This window comes from Magnolia sinica, chromosome 15 (assembly GCF_029962835.1).
Source record: "Magnolia sinica isolate HGM2019 chromosome 15, MsV1, whole genome shotgun sequence".
Taxonomy (NCBI): Eukaryota; Viridiplantae; Streptophyta; class Magnoliopsida; order Magnoliales; family Magnoliaceae; genus Magnolia; species Magnolia sinica.
In genome coordinates, this window is record NC_080587.1 from 59,105,127 (window position 1) to 59,122,298 (window position 17,172).

A 17,172-nucleotide genomic window follows, 5' to 3' on the forward strand; every position below is an offset into this window, starting at 1 on the left:
AGTGGGCCTTTGAAACTTTCTAATGGTGCGCGTTCAATCATCAGTGTGGTCCACCTGAGATTTGAATCTGCTTAATTTTTAGAACCACGTTCTGTATTGTGCTGGAAAAACAGAAGGATGACCTTGATATACAACACATTATTAAGGTAGGCCCCACGGTAAGTAACACCTATTTCTCCCTATGCGGATGATTTATGCATTATATCCACAACCTTTACTCATTCTGCGAGATCATTTTAGGTTATGATCCCAAAATGAGCCAGATACAAAGCTCAAGTGGACCACACCACACAAAGAAGTGGGGACAATGATGCCCACTATTGAAACCTTCCTAGGTCCCACCATGATGTTTAACCTGTTCATAAGTTCACACAGAGCTGGATGAACATAAATACAAATATCAGCTTGATCCAAAACTTCTATGGTTGACGAGAAGTTTTCAATGATAGGCGTGCAATCCCAACTCCTGATCCATAGCTCCAATGGTAGACCGAGTGAAAGGTACCTTGTTTCAACAATGAGGGCTTGGTATCGATCCCTAGTGGGGGTGGCTAACAGTGAAGTGTCAACTGACAGCGGAGTGTGCTAACAAGCTAACAAAAAAAACAAAAAAAAACACTCCTTTCTAGTGTGGTCCACTTGAACTTTGTATTGGCTTCATTTTGGGCTCATGCCCTAAAATTTTTCAAAATGGATGGACAATGTGGATATAACACATACATCATGGTGTGGGGCCCATAGATCTTTGCCATACCAATACAATACTGAGGTTGCTGCACCACCTAATCGGCTACCATAGCTTGTCACGTATCTTTGCACACCGTAGAAACATAGACTGAATTTTAATTATGGCAAGTAGGGCCATGGATATGTAATCCGAAATTAATTATGTCAAGTAAATGAGAATTGTAGGCACAAAAGTTTCAGGTTGAGTTAATATTTATGATTTCCATTCATCAAGATTTATGTGACATTATGAATAGGTTGGATGGTAAATAAACACCTCGGATGACCCTAGGAAGTTTTCAACAGTGGCTGCCGTCATTGACCCCACTACATAGTGTGGTCCACTTGAGTGTTCGTCTTTCCTCTTTTCTCGCTCATTCTCGGGACTGGTCTTTCAAAATGGATGGGCAACATTGATAAAACACATACATAACATTGGCCCCACAAAGTCTCTGCCAGGTTTGCCGGACTCTAGCTAGGCACCGCTGGGAAAATACCTAATCGGCATCCAAAATCAAACACGCAAACATGGATAAAATAATCTGTAAAATTCTTAAAATGACCTGTAAAAATAAATGGATAACACGGATAAAACCCATACGTCACATTGGCCTCAAATGATACTTGCCTGGGCTATAGGTCTCTATCAAAGTTCTAGTGGAGGTAGTAACCAAATCAATCTGTCAAACTCAAGTTGGCTGTCACATGACAATGCCACATCAACCACAGCATCCTGCATGGTCCAGATTGGGTACGGACCTAACTAAAGTATTTATGGTGCCCACTTTGATGTTTATGTTTTATCTGCATTGTTCATTCCTTTTTAAAAAATAATTTAAGGTATAAGCTTCCCCACGAAAAGAGATAAAAAAAGATTTTTTTAAAAAATAAAAATTCAAGACTCAAGTGAACCACATCACAGAAAGCAATAAGTAGTGAACTTTTATCGGTCAAAAGTTTGTAGGCCCACATTGATATTTACTTGTCATCCAACCTATCATATCGTAACATTGACATGATGGTGAAAACGGAACGGATTGGCTACTCCCCCTAGCACCAGCCAAAGGCTGGTGGTTGGTGCTACGTGGGCCCCACCATGATGTATGTGTTTCATCCATGCTGTCCATCTATTTTTACAGGTCATTTTAAGGTATGAGGCCAAAAATGAGGTATATTCCAATCTCAAGTGGACCACATTATAGGAAACAATGTTGAATGAGCGTCGAACATTAAAAACATTTTGGGGGCCATAAAAGTTTTGAATCAAGTTGATTTTTGCTTTTTTCCTTTCATCTGGGCCTGTATGACCTAATCAACAGATTGGATGTCAAATAAACAGTACAGTGAGCTTTAGGAGAATTTTAATGGTGGATATCCAATCACTAATGTTTTCATGTGGTGTGGTCCACTTAATATTTATATCCTGCTCATTTTTAGGATCAAGCTCAAAAATTATCTGTAAAAATGGATGAACGGAATGGATGAACAACATACATCATGGGGGGGGGGGGGAGGCACAGAGCACCGACCACCGGGGCTGGTGTAAGGGGGAGTGGCCGATCTGTTTCTGGTGAAAATATAAGCTGTTCAATCCCCATTGCTTCAATAGTGTGGCCCACTTGAGCCTTTAAAAAACCTTTTTTTCAGGCTCATGCCTTAAAGTGATGGATGGACAACGTGGATATAAACTATACACATCACAGGCCCAACAGATTCCCTCGCAGGACCGTCCATCTCTAGCCAGGTCGTAGCCGGGGTAGTACGAATCCACGTCCATCGTGCATCTTACGGCGTCAGACCAAACAAAAATCGGTTAGTAACGGTTACTTTCCGTAATGAATGCAATTCCGCATTATCTGCCACGTGTTGGAAGAGAGGGCCTTTGGTCTGGACGGGAAGAGAAATGTGTTGAGAATCAGGCAAAGTGCGATGGATTAAAAGCTGGCAGTTAGATATTACTGGCATGTAGCTAATTCAAACTAAACTATTTAAGCTATTGTCACTTATTTAAATGTACTGAGAACAAAAAGTTAATTTTATACGGTTGTATTATTATTAGATTTCTGAACATTAATTAAACGATTAATAATGAAAAATATCAAATGGTCATTGTTTTTCGCGAATTGAAAACGTAAAAAACCTCATGTGAGCTATTAAGTACCTGCACTTTAATTGAAAACGGAATGACATTGGGGTGCCGGTCGTTGCCGGAGACCATCCGATGCCTAAATAGACAAAGTCAAAGTCGGTGTGGCTAGAGTCGAGATCTTTGTGTATTTCTTTTATCCATGACAGGGGGTGTATTTATAGGTTTTTTAGGTAGTTGGCGTATCCTAGTGTATTTGTTTGATATGTTGGAGGTGCTCATATAGGAATGAGAATATGTTCCCAGGTATATCTCTGAATATGCCTCGATTGGTGTGGTTTTTAGCTAGGATCTCGCTAAGTAATCTCAATCATATATAACGCAAGATTCTCTATTGATATTTTCATAGCCAGCTCGAGGTCGGCATCCATGGTCGAGGTTAAACTCACTCGACTGGTTCAACACAATTTTTCCTAGTAGTAAGAACCTTGGGAGTTCAGGAAGCCAACTCTGATGGTTCTCTTCCACGTGTCTCATACATCAAGTCAGTTTGATTTTCTCCATAACAGTTGCCCTTTATTTATGAGTTTTATGTTCTTGAGTTCGGAAAGTAAGAAGATTTGAACTAAAGTATGAGTGAGAGAATTCGAACTCTAATTGTTAGTGGTCAGCTCTATCCATCCACCTTCATTGATTTTATCGCCCCGTGGTGAAGGAGGAAATTGAAAGGGATGGCACATGCTGCGGTAATTGAGGAAGATAGTATAATAATATCTTCGTACGAGGGATCAGGTGCAAAGTGGCGAGCGCCACATCACCTTCCAAATGACTCTTCAGTGAACACCTGTCTCTGTTCCTTAAATGCTTCCCCATGGGTGAACCCCTTATCACCACGTAACGGAGATCCCGCGCCAAGGCATCTCTTCATAGCCTCATGAATAGTGCTAGCATTAAATGTAGGCCCCTTTAAATGCTTATAAATAGGGGTTTCTCCTCATTCATTCGCTCACTGCTTTTGTAAATTCCGAGTTGTGCCGACCTGCTTCCTTTTTTCTCTATCCTAGTTCTTCTCTGTTCACTGTATGGATCGTCTGGGTACTTAACTTTTTCTGATACATGTTCTTATGCACTTCTTCTTCTTCTTTTCCTGATTCTGTTTTCCCTCTGTCACTATGTCTTTTAAAGATTCACGGGGTGTCTTTGGATCAAGAGCCTTACATGGGGAATCTGCCCATGATAGTATGATTCCATATTAGTGGCATCTTCTAATGGTCAGTCATCAACGATGTCACCTCATGATGAGGAGGCCCTTCTACCCCAGGCGGAGGTGGCCTTTTCTCTTCTCATGAGCTGACCCCATCGACCAGTTTCTTTGGTTCCCAACTGTGGTTGGAGGACTTACATGCCCTCCAATCAGAGTTCAAGATCTCTAATTTGGTGGGGCTACAACTACCCTAAGTTGGGGAACTTCCAGGTAGTCCACTCATGGGGGAGGAAGCCCTTTATCCCATGTTCTTTTCTGGCGGCTCACGGCTACCTTTCCATCCAATGGTGAGAAAGGTGTGCATCGCCACCCTAAGACAACTTAACCCTAACATGTGGCAAACTGTCTTTGGGTATTAGATCTTGTGGCACCAACTCGATCACTCTGAGCTCACAGTGGACAAGCTCTTATACTTGTACCAGGCTAAGAGCAGCCCGGACTCTTACGCCTAGTACTATTTTTCTTTATGGCCAGGTAAAGGCCATGTCATTATTACCAGTAACCCCTCTTCCAATAAGGGCTAGAAGAAATATGTGGTTTTTCACTATAGGAGAGTGGGAGGCCCATACAGCAGAGATAGGCAGGTTGCAGTCTTGAGTTCCCATCAAATTTACCACCCTAAGTCGGGTCTTGAATTGTGGCTTATGTTTGTTGTAGTTTATTTATGATTTCTTCCTTTGTAATTTTTTTATTTACCTGACCACTTCTTTTGCAACTCTCTCTTGGCATCAGCCCGAGCTCTCTACGACCCACCTTTGTAAGGTCAAGATCACCCCGGAGTGTCTCACAACCCATAGAGATTGGAGGATGTTAATCATTCCGACTCTCTTGGAGCCGATCAATGGTTGGGTCATCAGGTAAGTTCCCCCCCCCCCCCCAATTTTCTTTATATCTTGTAGAGATGGCGGATTGTCCTCGAGGTAAGATGTCACGCTCCGAACTCGGAAACCGGGCTCACAAAATTCCCGATCGCCGAATCCAGCGCCGACAGCCTCCGTAGAACCCCATTCTCGGATCCCGGCACTCATTCACCAGGTTCCGATCCTGGGAGACTACAAGGAGGGTTTCAAATCATCAGTCTGATTCATAATGAGCATAACAAAAGCATAACCCACAACAGTAACCACAAGAACACCACCACAAAATTCACTATGATTAAAAACTTTTTAGTACAATGCGACAGAAAGGGAAATACAATGTAACAAAAGAAACAAAACTCTGGAAGCTCGGCTGCGCGCTCCAACTACGGCGAGACTATGGCTGCGACTGCGTCCTGGCGTCACCTGCACGCATCAATCGTGCATAAGCTTATAGAAAGCTTAGAGGGTGGTGTAAGTGTGTGGGCAATGTAAGTATGCTTAAAATGCAAGGTCAGAGGAATGCAGAATCATGGTGATGAGTACATGAATGCAATCAGCCGTACCAAGGCTATGCGGTGTAAGATATGAATGCCATCGGCCATAACACGGCCATGCGATGCAAAATGCAACTCAAGCATGCCAATCCTCAACATGTATCAGTACAGTTCTCATTCTGGATAATCACCGGGGTTCAATACACTCCAAATGGCACTGTCGCTCTCCTAGCCGCACAGTCCAAGTGAGCGTAAGAAACCTCACTATCCGCCTGGCCAATAGTCTGCCAATACCTATCCGGCACGTCGATAGCAGACCCATTCGCGAGCTGGTCAAACTCAGCCTAGTATTGCCCCCTACCCTCGGGCGAGTAAGGCCACAATCCTTTCCAACCGACCACGACACAGTGGGAGACGCGGCCTCCCGGTATTCGGCCCTCGTGTGCTTATATATCCACTCGGTCTCGACTTTGGAGTCATCCTCTGGTACCATCGGGTTTAAGGACTTTCACCTAGGGACATCTATAGCCCTCGTATGCTAGAACCAAACATTTTCGGTATCCAACCCAGCCATCCACGATGTGTTTGTGGGGGTTATGGCCCTGATGTCGCTAGGGCATATAGTAACTACAATCACACAAATGCAAGTGCATGATTCACATTATCAGTCATGCAACAGTCCTGTATGTACCATGCACTTATATGGGGCAACTCCGCCTATCAGGGAGCCCATAAACAGTCTGCCCAAAGGCATATGCTATGATCGGTCACTCCTCACATCAGGCATACATATGATGCGAATGATCATGAATCATGGATCTATACTAAACATGTTATGTGGTAATGGGCTCTGATCAAAATGAAGATGGGCCTGAACGGCCTATATACTACAGGTATGGGCCTATTAATGGACCTTAGGGAGAATCGTAATGCGGACATTTAACTAACATTATCCCCACAATGTGGACATCAAACCAACATTGCTCCCAAGGGATGGCCTTCCAAGAATCACACATTTCAATGGGCCTTTTGTACATCTTATTGGGCCTCGACCCATGGGCCTCTAATACATCAAATGGCCTCATACATGGGTCTTACATATATCAAGGTAGGCTCTCAATGACGGGCCACAAATGCATCAACATGGGCTTAGTCACATAGGTTTGCATACATCACAATGGGCCTCATAATATGGGCCTTATACAAATCAAGGTGGGCCTCAACAAGGACCACCAATACATGAAGATGGGCCTCCACAATGGGCCTTAAATTATCTCCAAAACGGTTGGATAGTCGAATGAAACACATGCATCCTGATGGAGCCCACACTAATGGAGGGTGTGGTTTACAATACTTACATAAGTGGGGCCCACCATAATGCTTATTTTCCACCCAGCCTAAGGCCCAATATAATGTTTATTTTCCACCCAACTTAAGGCCCAACATAATGTTTATTTTTCACCCAACTGTTTATAAAGCCACCTGAACCAAGATAGGGCCCACTGGACTGGGCCCACTGAAATGTTTATTTTCCACCCAAACTATTCATAAGGTCACACGGACCGTGGGTGGGGCCCACCATTTATTTTGCATCCCTCAGTACACGGTCAGGGAGCCCACCGTGCTGATTTTATTTATTTATTTATTTATTTTTATTATATATATATATATATATATATATTTACACGTGGATAGGGAGCCCACCGTGATGTGGTCCACAAATCCAGCCCACTCATTATGTGTGTCCCACTTGGCTGAGGGTACAGACCAAGTTTCAGTCGCATCCAAATTCCAGGTAGGCCCCACCAAGTGTTTTTATATGTTTAGACATGTCTTTACATGATTTTAGATGGTGTGGCCCACCTAAGTTCCGTATAAATCTGATTTTTAAGGTGGACGTCCATTTTGTGGGGACCCATCAAATGCACGTGTTGATCTTCGAAACACATCAAGGTGGGGCCCACTGCTGGGGCCGTGAGCCCCAGCCCGTCCGTCCATCAACGGCTAGCGCAGGCAGCGCCTGCGCCTATTGTCAGTGGCGGCGGCAGTTGCTGCTTTGTTGTTTTTTTTTTTTTTTGAAAAACATGGTTTTTCTGCGGTTTTTCATAGACGAGGCCCGCATCCGCAAGATCCACTCCAGCCATGGGTCCCTGTGGCTCGATACAAACCCATAGAGTCCAATGTTGGGCTGTTTTTGATATACAAGAGCATCAGGGAGTAAATCGAAGGTAGGATCACTGTTTCCTATGGTATGACCCCCTTGATTTTCAGATTGGTCCCAAATTTTAGCTCAACGGCTAAAATGATCTAGGCAACGGGATAGACGGCTTAGATTATATGTATACATCAAGGTGGGGCCTGCATGAGTGGCCCACCATTTCCTTCTCCCTTAGCTAGCTTGTTAGTACCGTCCCATGCCAGTTTACACTTCCCTGTTTGCCAACGTCCAGGGACGCTGGACGGCATACATAAACATGTTATTGTGGTGGGTCCCACGTAGATGTGGCCCACCAACATATATACATATAATATATACATAATATATATTATATTATTATATTATTATATATATACATTATACATATTATATTATATATATATATTATATATATATTATATAAAATATAACATGTACATAAACAAAAAGGATGCATTGGGCCCATCCAAATAGTGGATGGTGTGGATCATCACCTGTAATAGAGTGGGCCACACCGTTTGATGTAGATGGACGGGGTAGATGTAACACATATTGGTGGGATCCACACCATTACAAAGAGAGAGAGAGAGAGAGAGAGAGAGAGAGATAGAGAAAGATATACGGTGAGATAGAGGAACCCCGCCACTATGGGCCCTCTTGATTAAATCACATACATCCAAATGGGTCCCACCAACAAGTGGGCCCTAAAATTTAAAATAATGGCAAATCACCCACCTTATCTTCCTTCTTCTTGGTCCTTTAGACTCCAATGCTCCTTAGCTTTAACTTTGATGGAGGTTGATGGGGTTTAGATGGTTGAGATGGAAGATGAGAATGTGAACCACACTTGAGAGGGAGAGAAGGGTTGGACGTGTGGGGGTTGAGTTGCTTGGAGATATTTGAGAAATGAGAGAAAAAATGAGAGGATGGGAGTGATATGAGGTGATTGAGTGATGGGTGTAATTAATGAAGCATGAGTTTGTTTGAAAAGTGAGTAAAAGAGGGATGGGTGAAGAGAGAGAGAGTTGACTTTGTGGAGAAAGAGGGATGGGTTGTTGTACTTGAGGTATGGTTGCATTTATGGTTGATTGATGGGACTAATTGTGTAGAGATTCCCTCGAAATTCGCAACGCGCGGTGTTTCTTCGGAATAAACGCTGATCGGCATCTTCTTGCCTGGGTATCTGTTCGGTGCGCAAGTCACGGCGTCGGAACCGCGGCGACGACGCGATCGCCAAGACATAAGTTTCAGATCGAGCCTACGTCGATGTGCGGGACCTGGCTTAAGATCGCGCGTAAACTTCGGATATGGTGTGAAGGTTGCCGAAATTTGACCGGAAGAACTGCGGAAGCCAACGAAATGGTACGAATTAGGACACGGGTCTTACAGCTCTCCCCTCCAAATAAAAATTTCATCCTCAAAATTTAAACAATCATCACAAGAAAACATAAATCATAATAGAAGAGGCAGCAAGGCATCGCCATATAAATATCAGAGACAACATACAACATACAACATACAATCAATCATCAAAGAGATGAGGATAGCGCTCTCGAATCTCAGCCTCGCGCTCCCAAGATGCCTCATCCACAGAATGGTGGCCCCACTGAACCTTCACCAAGGGAATAACCTTGGTTCGGAGGACCTGCTCCTTCCGATCAAGGATACGTACTGGCTGCTCAATATAAGAAGCGTCCTCGCGAACCTCCAACGACTGCCAATCGATAACAGGAACTATGTCTGACCCACACTTTCTCAACATAGAGACATGAAAAACGTTGTGAACGTCAGACAACTGAGATGGTAAGGCAAGCCAATAGGCCACAGCGTCAATGCGCTCAGTGATCTCGAAAGGTCATATGAATCTCGGGGCAAGCTTGCCTTTCGCTTCAAATCGAACTACGCCCTTCATGGGCGAGACCTTGAGATACACGCGGTCCCCTACATCAAACTCCAAGGGACGACGCCGGTGATCAGCAAAACTCTTCTGCCGGCTCTGAGCTGTGCGCATCCTCTGCCTGATGATATCAATAACCTCTGATGTCTCCTGCACAAGCTCGGGACTTAGGAGACGCTGCTCTCCAACCTCGGTCTAACAACTCGGAGATCTGCACGATCTGTCATATAATGCCTCAAAAGGAGTCATGCCAATGGTCGCCTGATAGCTGTTGTTGTATGCGAACTCAGCCAATCGCAGATGCTCATCCTAGCTACCACCGAAGTTAATCACGCAGGCCCGAAGCATATGCTCAAGGATCTGGTTGACCCTTTCGGTCTGGCCATCGGTCTGCGGATGATACACGGTACTGAGTTGCAAATCAGTGCCCATAACTCTTTGAAAGCTCCTCCAAAACTGAGACGTGAATCTCGGATCTCGGTCAGAAACGATCGAGACTGGTACGCCGTACAGCCTCACAATCTCCTCAAGGAATAACCTCGCAAGCCGGTCCAAGGGCCAAGTCGCACGAATCGTAAGAAAATGTGCTGACTTCGTCAGACGGTCCATGACAACCTAGATGGCGTTATGACCGCGCTGAGTCCTCGGTAAACCCATAATAAAATCTGTAGATACGTGCTCCCGCTTCCACGTCGGGACACTCAACGGCTGCAATAGACCAGGGGGTCTCTGATGATCGGCCTTGACACGCTGACATGTGTCACACTCGGCTACAAAACTGGCAATCTGGCGCTTCATCCCGGCCTAAAAATACTGCCTCCTCATATCACGATACATCTTTGTCGAGCCAGGGTGGATAGAAAACCGCAATCGATGTGCCTCGGTCATAAGATCTCTACGCAACTCAGGAATATCCGGGACACACAATCGGCCTCTGAAGCGAAGTCCACCATCAGCACCAATCTGCCAATCTGTCTGACTCTCAGATGCCGCCTCTGCTCGGTAATCCTGTAACGACTCATCTGTCTGCTGAGCCTCGATCACCCTTGCGACAAGAGAAGGTTGAATCGACAGGCTCGATAACTGAACGATAGAAGACTGCAGACCAAAATCAAAGTCGTACTCTGCTATATCCTCGAGCATCTTCCACTCCTGAATCATCATATGTGCCACCAGGCCTCGTGGCTGACGGCTAAGGGCATCCGCCACCACATTCTCCTTGCCTGGGTGGTACTGGAGGTCAAAATCATAATCCTTCAGAAACTCCATCCAGCGTCTCTGTCTCATGTTCAGCTTAGACTGAGAAAATAGATACTTCAAGCTCTTGTGGTCAGAGAAGAGCTCGAACCTAACCCCATAGAGATAGTGTCTTCACACCTTCAGTGTGAAGACAACTGCTGCCAGTTCCAAATCGTGCGTGGGGTAGTTCAGCTCATGAACCTTGAGCTGACGAGACGCAAATGCTACAGGTCTACCGTGCTGCATCAGGACAGCACCCAATCTAATACGCGAAGCATCAGTAAATGCCACGAATCCATCACTCCCAGAGGGAAGAGTGAGGACAGGAGTGGACATCAGACGGTCCTTCAGCTCCATAAATGCTCGCTTACAGGCATCACTCCAAATAAACTTTGCGCCCTTCCGAGTCAACCTGGTCAACGGGGCTGCAATACGGGAGAAGCCCTCAATGAAACGTCGATAATATCCCGCTAAACCAAGGAAACTGCGGATCTCGGACGCAGTCGTGGGTTGGCCCCACTGACGCACTGCCTCGACATTCGAGGGGTCCACTGCGACACCCTCCTTGGTCACCACGTGACCGAGGAATCTCACCTCCTCCTGCCAGAACTCACACTTCTCCAGCTTCGCATATAGCTGGTGGGCATGGAGGGTCTGTAAGGCGATCGCTAGATGCTGCATATGGTCCTCACGGGTCCTCGAATATATCAGAATGTCGTCGATGAAGACCACAACAAACTGATCGAGATATGAACGAAAGACCTCGTTCATCAACTGCATAAAGACCGCGGGTGCATTGGTCAGTCCAAAGGACATGACCTGAAACTCAAAATGACCATAACGCGTCCTGAAAGCTGTCTTCGAGATGTCCTCCTCTCGGACACGAATCTGATGATAACCAGAACGCAGTTCAATCTTCGAAAAGAACTGTGCACCCTGCAGCTGATCAAATAAATCATCTATCCTTGGGAGCGGGTACTTGTTCTTAATCGTGACCCGGTTGAGCTCGCGGTAATCCACGCAGAGCCTCAACGGGCCATCCTTCTTCCTGACGAAGAGTACTGGCGCTCCCCAAGGCGAACTGCTCGGACGAATAAATCCCAACTCACGCAACTCGTCCAACTGACGCTGCAGCTCACGCAACTCCATCGGTGCCATACGGTATGGGGCCTTCGAGATAGGAGTGGTACTAGGCACAAGGTCTATCTGGAACTCAATATGACGGCACAGAGGCAATCTCGGAATCTCTTAAAACACGTCGGGGAAGTCACAGACCACTGGCAACCGATCAATACATAAGGCAATAGGCTCCTCGACTGCGCAGGACATCAAGCAAGACAACGGCTCTCCTCTGGGCTCGGCGATGAACTGGAACTGCGGCAAGCCTGGTATACAGAATGTGACTGTCCTCGTAGAACAGTCCAAGATAGCGTGGTACTCGGCAAGCCAATCCATGCCCAAGATAACGTCAAAATCTGTCATCGACAGCATAAACAAGTCAGCAGGAAAAAAGATATCACCGACAAGAATCGGGCAAGATGGACAGAAACGGCCCAATACTATGGTCCTCCCCAAGGGCGTCGATACGGTCAATCCCTCACTAGTAGACTCTGTCGACAATCTAGTCGATCGGCAGAAACCCTCGGACGTGAATGAGTGAGAAGTGTTAGAATCAAATAATACTCGGGCGATGCATGAAGAGACGGGAAATATACCCTCGATGACTCCTCCAGACGACTGCGGGTCCTGCTGAGCCGCGTAGAACCTAGCCTGAGCTGGCTGGGGAGGTGCCTGTCCCCTCTGAGGTCCCTGGTACTGCTGCTGCCTCTGCGGTGGCCTATACTGCTGCCTCTGCTGCTGCTGGGGTCTCGGCGGCTGAGGTGGCTGTGGTCGCTGCTGATGGGGTCGCTGTTGTGCTGGAGACTGCTGCTCAGGTCGCTGCTGTGCTGGAGGCTACCGTGGTGCTCTCGGCGGATGTAGGTGAGGCTGTTGTGATCCTCTCGACTGCTGCAGATGAGGGCGAGGGCACTCAAACAAGCGATGCCCTGTCCCACTACATCCAAAACAAGTCCCTACAAATGGCTGCTGGGGTAGTACTGGAGGTGCTGCTGGGGCTGCTGGTGCTCTAGCAGGTGGGTGGCTCCTATACCTCTGTGGTCGTCGCTGCTGTTGGGAGCTACTGGAGGGGGTCTGCCTCTTCTGACTCCTCCTCTGATCTCTATCGGCCTGCGCGCCAGCCCACTCTGTCTCATAAATTTGAGCCCTCCGCACTACTGCCTGAAAGGTCGGAAGCTCGTGCCCAATCACACGGCCTCGAAGGCCGTAACGTAAGCCGTTCTCGAAACGGCAGGCCTTCCGCCCCTCATCATCAACCATATAGGGCGCGAACCTCGATAGTGCCCGAAACGAGCCGCGTACTGTGCCACGGTCATGTCTCCCTGAACCAGAGTCTCAAACTCTAATGCTCTCTGACGTCGAATATGGTCAGGGAAATACTGCTCCTCGAATCGGTCTATAAAATCATCCCATGTCCAGACATAGTCGGGTCCTGTGACGCGGGTAACCGAGGTCCACCAGTGCTCGGCCTCGCCCTGAAAAAGAAACACAGTCAACCGAACTCGCTGTTCGGTCGTGCATGACATGGTATCGAAGATCTTCTCCATATCGAAGCGCCATCTCTCAGCTGCTGTCGGATCCGGCTCGCCCTGGAAATGAGGAGGATCAAACTATCGGAACTCTCGAAGTAGGGCACTCGCGCGCTCCTGCTCTGCCTGGGCCGGTGAAACAACTGGGTGTCTGCTCTGCTGGGAAGTACTCACGGATACGGTCGGATCTGTACCGGTCTCTGGTGGAGGAGCAGCATCCTCAGGATGTGCGGTATGAATCTCTGGTAGAGGAGCGACATCCTCAGGCTGGGCAGTAGGGATCTCTGGTAGTGGAGTAGGGATCATAGGTGGTAGTGCGGGAGCCGCAGGTGGTGGAGCTGGAGTCTCAGGTGGTGGGACAGGAGTCGATCGGGTCACTCTCCTGAGCGCCATATCCTACAGGAAAGAGCGAAGGTGCCTATCAACTTAAAGGCTCGCGAAGGCAAGCACGTTAAGGGTCTGTAATAAAAGATCGCTAGGCTATCCGAACTTAGGACTTAATCATTCATAGCAGACATGTAATGTTGTTCTTGGTTATTCCCGAGTTCTGCTCTGATACCAACTTCTGTCACGCCCCGAACTCAGAAACCGGGCTCACAAAATTCCCGATCGCCGAATCCGGCGCCGACAGCCTCCGTAGAACCCCATTCTCGGATCCCGGCACCCATTCACCAGGTTCTGATCCTGGGAGACTACAAGAAGGGTTTCAAATCATCAGTCTGATTCATAATGAGCATAACAAAAGCATAACCCACAACAGTAACCACAAGAACACCACCACAAAATTCACTATGATCAAAAACTTTTTAATACAATGCGACAGAAAGGGAAATACAATGTAACAAAAGAAACAAAACTTCGGAAGCTCGGCTGCGTGCTCCAACTACGGCGAGACTATGGCTGTGACTGCGTCCTGGCGTCACCTGCACGCATCAATCGTGCATAAGCTTATAGAAAGCTTAGAGGGTGGTGTAAGTGTGTGTGCAATGTAAGTATGCTCAAAATGCAAGGTCAGAGGAATGCGGAATCATGGTGATGAGTACATGAATGCAATTAGCCGTACCAAGGCTATGCGGTGCAAGATATGAATGGCATCGGCCATAACACGGCCATGCGATGCGAAATACAACTCAAGCATGCCAATCCTCAACATGTATCAGTACAGTTCTCATTTTGGATAATCACCGGGGTTCAATACACTCCAAATGGCATTGTCGCTCTCCTAGCCGCACAGTCAAAATGAGCGTAAGAAACTTCACTATCTGCCTAGCCAATAGTCTATCAATACCTATCCGGCACGTCGATAGCGGACCTATTCGCGAGCTAGTCAAACTCAGCCTAGTATTGCCCCCTACCCTCGGGCGAGTAAGGCCACACTCCTTTCCAACCGACCACGACACAGTAGGAGACGCGACCTCCCGGTATTCAGCCCTCGTGTGCTTACATATCCACTTGGTCTCGACGTTGGAGTCATCCTCTGGTACCATCGGGTTTAGGGACTTTCACCCAGGGACATCTATAGCGCCCATATGCTAGAACCAAATATTTCCGGTATCCAACCCAGCCATCCACGATGTGTCTGTGGGGGCTATGGCCCTGATGTCGCTAGGGCATATAGTAACTACAATCACACAAATGCAAGTGCACGAGTCACATTATCAGTCATGCAACAGTCCTATATGTACCATGCACTTATATGGGGCAACTCCGCCTATCAGGGAGTCCATAAACAGTCTGCCCAAAGGCATATGCTATGATCGGTCACTCCTCACATCAGGCATACATATGATGCGAATGATCATGAATCATGTATCTATACTAAACATGTTATGTGGTAATGGGCTCTGATCAAAATGAAGATGGGCCTGAACGGCCTATATACTACAGGTATGGGCCTATTAATGGACCTTAGGGAGAATCGTAATGCGGACATTTAAGTAACATTATCCCCACAATGTGGACATCAAACCAACATTGCTCCCAAGGGATGGCCTTCCAAGAATCACACATTTCAATGGGCCTTTTGTACATCTTATTGGGCCTCGACCCATGGGCCTCTAATACATCAAATGGCCTCATACATGGGTCTTACATATATCAAGGTAGGCTCTCAATGACGGGCCACAAATGCATCAACATGGGCTTAGTCACATAGGCTTGCATACATCACAATGGGCCTCATAATATGGGCCTTATACAAATCAAGGTGGGCCTCAACAAGGACCACCAATACATGAAGATGGGCCTCCACAATGGGCCTTAAATTATCTCCAAAACGGTTGGATAGTCGAATGAAATATATGCATCCTGATGGAGCCCACACTAATGGAGGGTGTGGTTTACAATACTTACATAAGTGGGGCCCACCAAAATGCTTATTTTCCACCCAGCCTAAGGCCCAATATAATGTTTATTTTCCACCCAACTTAAGGCCCAACATAATGTTTATTTTCCACCCAACTGTTCATAAAGCCACCTGAACCAAGATAGGGCCCACTGGACTGGGCTCACTGGAATGTTTATTTTCCACCCAAACTATTCATAAGGTCACACGGACCGTGGGTGGGGCCCACCATTTATTTCGCATCCCTCAGTACACGGTCAGGGAGCCCACCGTGCTGATTTTATTTATTTATTTATTTTTTTATTATATATATATATATATATATATATATATATTTACACATGGATAGGGAGCCCACCGTGATGTGGTCCACAAATCCAGCCCACTCATTATGTGTGTCCCACTTGGCTGAGGGTACAGACTAAGTTTCGGTCGCATCTAAATTTCAGGTAGGCCCCACCAAGTGTTTTTATATGTTTAGACATGTCTTTACATGATTTTAGATGGTGTGGCCCACCTAAGTTCCGTATAAATCTGATTTTTATGGTGGACGTCCATTCTGTGGGGACCCATCAAATGCACGGTGTTGATCTTCGAAACACATCAAGGTGGGGCCCACAGCTGGGGCCGTGGGCCCCAGCCCGTCCGTCCGTCAACGGCTAGTGCAGGCAGTGCCTGCGCCTGTTGTCAGTGGCGGCAACAGTTGCTGCTTTGTTGTTATTTTTTTTTTTGAAAAACATGGTTTTTCTGCGGTTTTTCATAGACGAGGCCCGCATCCGCAAGATCCACTCCAGCCATGGGTCCCTATGGCTCGATACAAACCCATAGAGTCCAATGTTGGGCTGTTTTTGATATACAAGAGCATCAGGGAGTAAATCGAAGGTAGGATCGCTGTTTCCTATGGTATGACCCGCTTGATTTTTAGATTGGTCCCAAATTTTAGCTCAACGGATAAAATGATCTGGGCAACGGGATAGACGGCTTAGATTATATGTATACATCAAGGTGGGGCTGCAAGAGTGGCCCACCATTTCCTTCTCCCTTAGCTAGCTTGTTAGTACCGTCCCATACCAGTTTACACTTCCCTGTTTGCCAACGTCCAGCGTCCAGGGACGCTGGACGGCATACATAAACATGTTATTGTGGTGGGTCCCACGTAGATGTGGCCCACCAACATATATACATATAATATATACATAATATATATTATATTATTATATATATATACACATAATACATATTATATTATATATATATTATATAAAATATAACATGTACATAAACAAAAAGGATGCATTGGGCCCATCCAAACAGTGGATGGTGTGGATCATCACCTGTAATAGAGTGGGCCACACCGTCTGATGTAGATGGACGGGGTAGATGTAACACATATTGGTGGGATCCACACCATTACAAAGAA